This window comes from Jaculus jaculus, chromosome 8 (genome assembly GCF_020740685.1).
Source record: "Jaculus jaculus isolate mJacJac1 chromosome 8, mJacJac1.mat.Y.cur, whole genome shotgun sequence".
Classification (NCBI taxonomy): Eukaryota; Metazoa; Chordata; class Mammalia; order Rodentia; family Dipodidae; genus Jaculus; species Jaculus jaculus.
The window spans coordinates 139046483-139057271 of NC_059109.1; the positions used below are offsets into that span (position 1 = coordinate 139046483).

Here is a 10789-nt window from a genome sequence, read left to right on the forward strand (position 1 = left end):
TATTCTCTGCTTAGTCATTGCTGGCAGGTGGGCAGGCTGCCTGAGAAGACCCACCTTCCTGACTCTGTCACTAAGAAAGCTCTTCACGTCCTGGTAGTAGGTGGAGTCAATGGCACATGGCCGCCTTTACTCACATTCTCACGCAAATGCAACCCTGAGAGGCATTGATTAGTTCACACAAAGAACTATTTCTGAACCACAAACAATTATTTCAATGTTTACTGCTGAGAAAACTGTAGAAGAAAATGTCTATCCAGCAGGCATTGTCTGTAAGGTCTCAAAAGCAAGCTTGCTCTGCAGACCTGAAGGGTGCCTCGTGACACAGCTGGACTTTAATCACCTGATCACCACAACCAGCGGACTCGGGAAGGGCCTGTTCTACCTCTCCTCTCTCTCCAGCACTGTGGCCGTCTATCTGGGTATGTGACTGGTTTTCTTGTTACGTATGTTAGCTTCTGTAGCCCAGGCTGGCCTTGAACGTGTGATCCTCCTGAGGGCTGGAACTAGCAGTATGTGCTCCCACCCAGCTTCAGGCAGTCTTCTTAAAGGTAGCTTACATGCCTCACCTTGCCATCAATCAAGCAGCACCACAGGTCAGCATAAAGAAAATGACACATAAGATTTGCAGGCTGTAGCAGTCACCTTCTCGTTGTGGGGACAAAACACAAGCAGCTGCTGGGAGGCGAGAGTTCATTTCGGCTTCTAGTCTCAAGAGGACATTTCACCCTGGTGGGGAAGCGTGACACAGGCAGGAAGCTGTTGCATACCTGGATGGAAGTAGTCTCAGACCTGGGAACTGGCCTGCTAAGCTCAAGGTCTTCCCCCCATTATAGATCTCCAGCAAGGATCCACCTTCCACTGCTATCATCTGGGGGTTAAGTATGAGGCTTAGTTACGCTCTCACGAACCCCACAGGGATACTTTACATTCACTCTTCCACATAGGCCCTTCTACAGAAGACCTGTGACTGTCCTGGAGAAGCAAGCACATTCCTGGTGGATGAAGGCCTCCCAGGACATGTTTCCTCCACCATCTCTAACCTCAGTCAGGGGACATGCTTTGTCAAGTAGATGGAAACCAGTAATACAGAAAGGAGATATGACAGGGAAGAGAAAGGGAGAGGGACTTAACAGGATGGTATTGTAAATATGTAACCTGACGAGCAGATTAATGGGTGAAAAGGCCTAAGTGAGGTCAGGGGAAGAGATTGAGTAAAGAAAGGTGGAGGGAGGACTAATCAAAATCTAAGAGTATATAAATAAATCATATGGAAGCCTAGATATCCATGACCTCACAGTACCTGATACTATCTACTCAAGACCATCATAACAGGAGGAAAAGTGAATGACATAGAAATAAAAGAGAGGCTGATAAAGAGGGGGAGAGGATATGATGAAGAGTGGAGTTTCAAAGGGGAAAGTGGAGGGAGGGAGGGAATTACCACGGGATATTGTTTACAATCATGGAAGTTGTTGATAAAATTTTTTTTTTAAGTAGATGGAATCCAAACGGAGATCTGAAATCACTTGGGCATCTCTCTTCTGACACCATCATGAAAAGCAATTCAGGGAAGCCTACCAGAAACAAAGATGGCCAACCCATGAAAGTGGAAACTAACTCTATTCACAACGCCTACCACCACCAATGCCAGTGCTTAGTTTGGAGAGGGACACACACACACACACACACACACACACACACACACTGAAATTTTAAGCTGTGCTTCATTCAGAGAGCTGGAAATCTGAGAAGGAGGTGGGCTCACACCCTAAGGGGAAACACATGCATGCACACACACACACACACAAAATGTCATCCCTCTTGTCTCCAGCCAGCAGTCTTGATAAGTGGCAGGGTATAGAAACAAAATCCTGGAGCTCAGGTTGCCCTCTGGTCAGGTGGTCAGCCACATATCTGAGGCACGTGATGTCTGCTCCTTGAACTCTTCCCTCATTCTCTGGATGCCTGGGCTCAGGCATTTGTTTTGAAGTTTCTATTGAATATTCTCATTCATATACACCATGTCCCCTGATCATAATCCCCTCCCAAACCATACTTTGTCCCTTTTCCTATCCCTTCTCTGTCCATCTGTTCTTCCCAGCTCATCCGTCTTCTGTTTTGATGTCTCCTTTTTTCCTCCTATTATTAAAGTCTCATGTAGGTGGCACTAGCCACTGTGAGGTCATGAATATCAAGGCCACTTTGTGTCTGGAAGACAGTATTGTAAGCACTCCTCTCCTTCCTTCTCTCTGCCACCTCTGCCACAATGGTCCCTGAGCCTTGGAGGGTGTAGCAGATATGCCTCACTTAGTGCTGACATGCTAGAAAATGCTGGGTCCAGGTAGTTATGTCAGCTGGTGTCATCTTTGAAATCTTCCAGGAGCACACGGACTCTGGGGAGGTAGCTTAGAACATACACACTGTTAGCAGTGTGTACACACACACTGAGATATTCAAATCACTTGTGCATGGATTCCTTTCTACAATATGGGTGTGCATTTGTAATACAGAATATGAAAGTGCCTCAACTGTCCTTCCTGCCCCCATCATGATGAGGCGAAGCTATCCAGACCCTTCCAGACAGCCTATAGCTAACGGCAGACAAAGCCACCCCATCAGGTTAGCAGAGCTGCCCTTTCAACCAGGAGCTCAGGGGAAATCACGAGTGGTATTCCATTCAGACCATTAGGTGCTAGGACGTTTGTTACGCAGCGTTACTGAGACCCTGGGTGTCTGTTGCTGCTCGTGAAGCACCCACTGAGCCGCAGTGGAGCCAGGCAAGCTACGCACTGTGCTCAGCCACCAGCCTCTGCGAAGCACTCCCACTACTCCTAGTTTTCATACACAGGGACACCTGCCAGCCACAGTAACTTAGCAAGCAGAAGAAGGAGGGTTTCAACCCAAAACAATCTGTTACCAAAAACCCTTCTCTCTTCCCTGGAGCCACTGCCTCCCCATGGACAGCCGTCCCAATGCCTGGCGCTGGTGCCCCTAGCACACACAGGCAGCCCAGTGGAAACTGGGCACCTCGTGTTGAGGTGAGGACCTGGAGGTACAGATGAGTCACTGATATGTCACATGCTACCTCTGGCCTCACGAATGCAAATAAAACCCATCTCAACGTCCAAAAGGAGACCTGTGCCTCCATGTTGTACCATGTGCTTCCATGTTGTCTCAGCTCACCCCGCATGACACCAAATCATGGTACCACCCCAGGCAAACCCAACAGGAAGGTGCCAACTCTTCCTATACCTGTAACATCCCAGGGTCCCTGGGGAGATAGTAACAGGCACACTGCACAACAGGTCTCGGGCCAATCTCACTCCTCTTCCTGCCCACATTCAGCTTATCCTCTGAGGCTGAGACTGGCCACATGTGGCTGAGGTCTGCATGTTCCCTATGTCTGCCATGAAAGCTAAAATCTTGTAGGCTTTTTTTTTGTCACTGTGCCTACAGGCCCATCATGGTAAACAATAAAGTAGGAGAAATCAATATTTACTGGCAAAGTAGTTTAAAATGTTTAACTGGGGAGTCTTTCAAGCAACGCAAAACAACCCTGTGCGAGCATATCTCCTCTTATCAGCATTTCTGACCCTGGCTATCAACTTGAGAAATGTGGGCAGTTCTGAAAATGAACAGAATGTCCAGCTTCCACCCTGGAGCAGAAGTGACCACTGGGCCCTTGTGCATGAGCTGCCTTTCTTTAAGGTCATTGTGTGTGTGTGTGTGTGTGTGTGTGTGTGTGTGTGTGTGTGTGTGTGTTGGGGGCAAGAGTACATGTGTCCATGGAGGCCTGAGGACAACCTCAAGTGTCATTCCCAGGGATGCCATCTACCTTTTGGGAGCCAGAGCCTCTCACTGTGGCTCACCAGTTAGGCTAGAGTAGCTGCCCAGCAAGCTCTGGGACCCTCATCTCTGCACCTCCCCAGCACTGAGATTACGAGCATGTTCCAGGACACCTGGTGTTGCAGTTGCCTTCTGGTGTTGGGACAAGACACCTGACCAGAAGCAGCTCATGGGAGGAGAGAAGTGTTGAAGAGAAGTTTTATCAAGGCAGGCAGGGCTTGGTAGAATAGGCAGCCAGGGTGTCACATCTTCTCACTCAGCCATAGGATGGAAGTAGTCCACATCAGCTAACAAGCTAACACCCAGTAGAACTGGGCTAATGAACCCCAATATCTGCTCCCAGTGACACACCCCCTCCAGCAAGGCTCTGCCTCCCAAAGGCCTCATCACTTTTGCAAATTGCCACAAGCCAGGGACTAAGTTTCCAAAACACATGAGACTATGGGGAACATTTTCCATTCAAACCACCACCTCTGGAACTGTACATGGTTTTCTGGAAAATGAGCTCAGGTTTTCATGCTTACAAAGCCAGCGTTTTATAAACTGAGCTCTTGTGTGGATCTAGGGCCCCTCTCCCACCATTTCAACTAGCTCCTTTCTGAACCTCATAAAGTGACAACTGTCCAGGGACATCTTGGGTTGTGTTCCTGAGAGAGTGTTCAGTATAGCACCCTGTAAACGGACAACCCCTCCAGCCCCTCTGTCACACCTACTGATATCATGCCATTCCTGCCACTTATCACATGTGTATTGACATCCAGGGTAACCAATGAGCTGGAGCCACTTGGAAGTTCCCAGGAGAAGGAAGCAGGCTCTCCCAGACACCTCAACTGGCATCAAGCCTCAGCTCAGCTTCTTCGCAGCCCTGCAAGCTGCTCGGTGGTATCTGGGTGTTTTACCCCAGAGCACAGGGTGGGTTCCAGCTGCAGGCTGGTTCGTCAGCCCTCCCCCCACCCTCTGTGGCACAGCCCATTAGGCTCAGAGCAAAGCTGTAGCTGGTGGGACTTTCTGGACGCCAACAGCACATTGATTATGAAGATTGTTCCTCTCAGCTAGTTAATGAAGCATCTGATTCTTGCCGGCTTTAATCTGTCAGATAAACACCAGTGAACAGGCGGAGTTGGAGACGGACCCTGAGTGGCAGCAGGAGCATCCCAGGAATAGGATGGGGAATTTTGCGCAGACTCGTTAATATGAACAAAGTCAGAGGACTCTGATCAGTTCTTGACCAGAGCTCCGGCCATTTTGTCAGACTTAAGGCCACCTAAAGCAGACCTGAAGGCATGTCCTCAGCCACTTAATCGAAGGGCCAGAGACTCCAACAATGAACCCAAGCTGGGCAGCCACCCTTGCCCGAGAAGCTCCAGGGCATGGGCTGATGTGTGAACACATGAACAGCAGCCATTGTGCTATACAGAAGCAACTTCGTGTGTTCCAGCCAATGCTGGGGAGGAGGCGGCAGTGTCAGTGAGATGTCATCTAAGGATCTTCCCAGTCACGGTGGGGCCAGCAGACTCCTGAGCCCAAGTGCTTAGTTGGTAGTTCTCAGCCTCCTTACATCATTGAGGTCAGTATCTATGTGGTCACGGGGACCCATCTGCATTAGTGGGATCTGGCAGCCACAGGCTGAATCCATGGGCACACGCTGAGCTGTCATACCCTGTTTTATATGTTTGTGCTTGGTCTAGACCCCCACAAGTCCCCCTTCTCCACTCAGCTCTGGGCCAACCGGCAGTGCTCTGAAGAGGTGGCCCAGCAGGCTTTGAGAATCTGAGGCTCAACAACCCAGGACACTCAACAAAGGGACCCAGAAGCTTCTCCTGGTGACGTCTTGCTCACTGTCACCTGGCACCCTCACTACACTGGGTCTCGGCAGAGCATTTCTTCCGCTTTACTTAGTGCCTACTTCCTCCACTTGAATTTAGGCGAGGACTTGCTCTACAGGTCCCAAGAGCCTGGAGTCATGCCTGCAAGTCCCCAGATCTTAAGCACCACTGTTGCCCTGGGCTACAGGTGCATCAGTGCACACACTGTTTAGGTCACTGAGTGGACCCAGGTGACACATGAATGCACGATTTCATAGGATGGATGAATTTTAATGTGCTCCAGGAAATATAGAGGGAGCCGTTTGAAAAAACATTCATTGACAAAAATCACTTGATGGTCTGAATGATGAACCAACAAGTAATGGTTTTCCTTTTTTTTTTTTTTTTTCCAGGAGGGAATATGACTTCAGGCATGAAGCAGTCTCCTACACATGCCTGTGGGGACAGACATCTCTAGGATACAGGGTACAGGCTGAACTTGAACTTGAAGGTACTGAGCAGCTTCTGCTGCCATCTGTCTGAATAAAAAAAAGCAGTGATTTGGTATGTCTACTAATGCTTGGGTATTTTTTCCCTCACACAGCCCCATGGAGATCAATCAAATGAACACACACTTTCTTCCTGGCAGTGGACACCAAAAGACCTCAGGAACTCCAAGTCTGTGTGCCTTTTCCAAAATATCCAAACCACTTGGACATTTGACCAAAAGGCACATCAGTCAACAGAAGCAAGAGTAAGTGTGGCCAGCACCGAGTGTCACTAACCCGCGTCACCTGGGGCGGCGGGACAGCATTCACCGGAACAGGTCTGCAGGAGCAGGCAGGCTCTGCCCCATGGTCTCCCTGAGAGAAGCTGGCGGTGGCCATGCCCAGGGAAGATCTCTGATAACACGAGGCCCTCCCCCGTCACTGAGTTTCCATATCAGAAGACACTGATCCTTGACTGCATTAGAAAGTGAGACTGGGATTCCAGCTACTCGAGAGGTTGAGGCAGGATCATAACAAGCCCAAGGCTATCCAGGCAACAAGCAGAGTTCAGGGTAAAAAGTAAAGAGAAGGCTAGAGCTGTGCTCAGTGGAGAAGCACTTACCTAACCCGCCCACGGCCCTGTGTTTAATCCCAGAACCGAAGGAAACAGTGAGGGATCTCTTCTGTAGGGCAAGGTACACAAACCTTTAGAGCAAATCCATGCCTACAACATACCCTGTACCCACCAAGGTAGATACAGATCGCTCCAAACCCCTGCCAGTGTTTTGTCTTTTAGAGGTGCTAGGGATCAAACTCAGGGCCTTGGGCACGCCAAGCAGATGCCAGGAGCAACCCCATTTCAATTCTCTCTTATTTTATTTCACATTTATGTGAGTTTTGAAAAATAAATTTATGCTTTGTGCCTCTATTTTTTTTTCATCTGGAATATGGAGCTGACGAAAATCAAGGAAGCAATGGTGGGCTGGGGAGATGGCTTAGCAGCTAAAGGTGCTTGCCTGCAAAGCCTGCCAGCCTGGGTTGATCCAGATTAGCTTCCCCAGCACCCACATAAGCTAGATGCACCAAGTGGCACATACATCTGGAGTTCATTTGCAGCAGCAAGAGGCGATGGTCTACCCATTTTCCTCCTCCCTTCCCTACCTGACTCTTTCGGCTTGCTAATAAATAAAAATAGCTTTTTTTTTTTTTAATGAAGACAATGGCCAAATAACTCATGTCAGAGGAAAAGATTGTTCCAGAAGAAATAACCCAATGGCTAAGAATCAAAGACATATAGTTTGTGAATCAGGATAGAATGTCCAGTGGAAGAAATTAGGACTGTAAAAACAAACCACAAAAGTCAGCTCACATACTCCAAAGTGACAGCCTATGCTGGACAGGCCATGGACACCCTGCTGCCACCTTGAGGGAGTGAGATAGCCATTTAGAATCAAGGTTGTTTTGATTGGAACTCATCACCCACCTTTTGGGTGCAATAGAGTAGATTTATCCAGGCTCAACACCCCTATAGGCCTGGCACAGTGTGCCTCAGGGTATGCGGTCAGTACTGGCCTTGCAGTGGGCTTCTCTGCTCCTCTGGTGATGCCACCTGGGTGGAGCCCACCTTTCCAGAGCAGATCATGAGACTTGATCTCAGTCTTAGGCCGTTGCTTGCACCCAAAGCAAGCCTAACCCCAAAAGCCCACTGCTGGCGGGAGAGGGCATCCGTTTACTTCTTTGTTTTAAGTCTTGTGGTTGGTGTCCTCGCACAGAGCTCTCGCCAGCTAGACTGCTGCCAGCACACAGCGCCCGCAGGCTGGCGAGGTGCGGCATTCTCATCCTCGGATGAACAGTCTCCATGCCAGTCACTCTTGGATTCCCACCACCCAAGGCCGCAGGTTGCTTGGTAACGATGTTCACGGTTGCATTAAGAGGCACGTTCTGAAAAGAGGATGGCTTAAAACCTGACAGCAATTACAAGGAAAGCTGCTTCTTTCATTTCAGAAACCAGTACACAAATGGGTTTTCCCATTCAGTCAGTATTTTATTATTATTTAAACGGGTTCCCACTCTACTTGAAGCTGGGCTTTATGTCAACACAGTTAGTAAGAGGCCTGCACTCCCCTGACTTCTAGCCTCTTCAGAGGAGGAATGGAGGGATCCAGCTGCCTTTTGACATGCTCTTTGCCACAGAATCTGTCAAGACAGAGAGATGGGTATTTAACAGTCAGAGCCCAGCCCAGGGCGGGGGGCGGGGGTGGTCTCCACTCCTTCCCCATCCCCTGCAGCCGCCTCTCCTCCCCTGTACGTAAAAGCAAGCAAATAGAACTGCATGGCTGGCTTGTGCTGGCAAGTGACTCCTGCCTGAGCGTCCTGAGCTAAAACACAAGCTCCTGGCAGGAAGCAGCGAAACATGGTCTGTTTCTTCAGAGCCCACTAAAGCCCAGGCCCATGGGGAAAGCTCTATAAACCATTCTGCTATCTCACGACGGCCTCGTTCTTGTACAGACAGAGCGGTCATAACTTTGCCTAACTTCACCCCGTAAAATGGGTGCTTGACAGCAGTCAAGCTTGCAAAAGACCTGGGCACATCAGGTTTGGTACTTGAAATTCTCCCACCCACCCTGTCAGGAAGATGTACTCATAAGGCATCTGGAAGGGCTGGAAGTACTCCCTGGCCTGTCGGACACACACTCTGCAGCACTGAGGGCTCCTGGGAAGCCCGCCCCCACCTTCTCACCACAGACCCTTTGGCCCAGAAGACCCTGTGGCAATCTGGCTGCACACGGAGCTGGACAATGCAGAGGCAGGAAGCTGAAGGCTGAGAAAGACCAGAGACTCTGAACGGCTTCAAAGCACTGGGGAGGTGGACAGCCAGAGGGGTGCACCCAGGACCTGCAGATGATCAGCTGAGACTCCACACAGCAATTTGTTCCCAGCAGAGCTTCCCACGCCCCCCACCATTCTCACAAAGCTCATGGCCGTCCCCATGCCCTAGCATGGTCTGCAGAGGAAGACCACCCAGTCCAGGCTCACTACCCACATATGGAATCAGCATACTATGAAAAATTAAGTAAACTTGGAAAGAAGCAGGAATGTGTGACCCAGCAAATATATGCAACCAATATTCAGGGGAATGCAATTCTAAAATCATGAGGTGGGGATTTTAAAGTGATAATATAAATATATTTAAGTATTAAAACTAAAAGTAGATACAATGATTGCACACATGGAGATGGCCACTGGAGAAATGGAAATTATAAACAAGAGGGTACAGCCATCTTCCCACAGAAAAAAAAATACAATATCTGAAAGGAAAAGTCCACTGATTACCTTAGCAGCACAGTGAGGGCCAGAGGAGAAAAACCAGTCACCGTTAAGAGAAGGAAATCAAAACTACACAAAGCACAACAGGGGAGAGGCTGAAGAGAACTGAACACAACGTGGAATAACGTCAAGTGAGCTCATGCTCAGCTGACCGGGCTCCTCGAGGAGTATGCCAACTGAATGGTGCCAGCACCCACAGGTCCTCACAAGCTGTGGAGTCAGCGTGTTAAGAACCAGGGATAAAGGGGTCGTTTTCTGGGGAGAATAAAAGAAACCCACACACCCTGTACTGCTGCGAGGTTAGATGCTGGCCTCTCACAGGTCCCAACACAACACTGCACACAGGAGGGAAGTGTCATTTTTTTTTTTATTTGGAGGGTCTTGAGACAGAATCTTGCAGTATAGCTTAAACCAGCCTCAAACTCACAGATCTCCTCCTGCCTCAGCCTTCTAAGTGTTCAAAATACAGGCGTGAGTACCACACGCAGCTGGAAAGGAGTCGTTTATGTACAGGGGTGCATGTGTGGGGTGAGGGTGCAGCAGAAGCTCATCCCAGGAGTCTATATCCAGCAGAGTAGCTTCCAAGACACAGGCAAATATTTATAGATAGTTTGAGGCTTTTCGTGTGGGTGCCAGGGCCTGGACTCAGCAGCAAAACTCCTCTGGGGGAGAGGAGTGAGAGCAGGTGGAACCTTAGATCTGCTAAGGATAAGGAAATGACCAGAACCACAATCTAGAAGGATCCTTTACTTTTTGGACTTTTTAAACAAAAATTTTACACAAAAATAACAATATTCCTTGGGGCTGATAAGAAGGGATAATGGGGCCAAAACACCTTACAAAAAGGTTGCAATAAAACCATTATTAAATGATTAATATATTGAAAGAAGAGGAATGCTGTAGACTGTATGGCCGTATCACAAAGGACAAGAGGGAGAGTGGCATGTGCTCTGCTGATATCCAACATTCTGCATGACACGGTACAGCATACTGAGCTGTGAGAAGTTTTGCCAAATAGCATAATTCATGGGAAAAATCAAAGAAAATGAAGCTGTGAGTTATGATTTAAAAGCCAGTGGATGAGGTGAGGTGCAATGTAAAGCAAAACAAAACTAAGCTAAGCCGGCAGGAAAGAAGGAAACAGAATGGAGCGTGAGGTAGGAGACACAATCAGCCACAGCCAGGACAGCTCCCGGGCAGAGGCAGACCTAACCTAACCCCTCTCTTCACGAGAGAGGTGCTCGGACCCAGAGGGGCTGTGCAGATGCCCACCAGAGGCGACACCACAGAGCTCAGGCTCTCTCAGTGAGGTCGTCTCAAAGC

At 49.0% G+C, this 10789-nt stretch overlaps 1 long non-coding RNA gene across 1 annotated transcript; it reads left to right on the forward strand.

The window, feature by feature from the left end:
• The first annotated feature begins 364 nt into the window (after positions 1-364).
• Positions 365-6936, forward strand: LOC123462713. Its single transcript, XR_006638478.1, has 4 exons — positions 365-419; positions 4608-5413; positions 6065-6162; positions 6256-6936. It is a non-coding gene; the product is annotated as an uncharacterized LOC123462713 (long non-coding RNA).
• The last annotated feature ends 3853 nt before the right edge of the window (positions 6937-10789 follow it).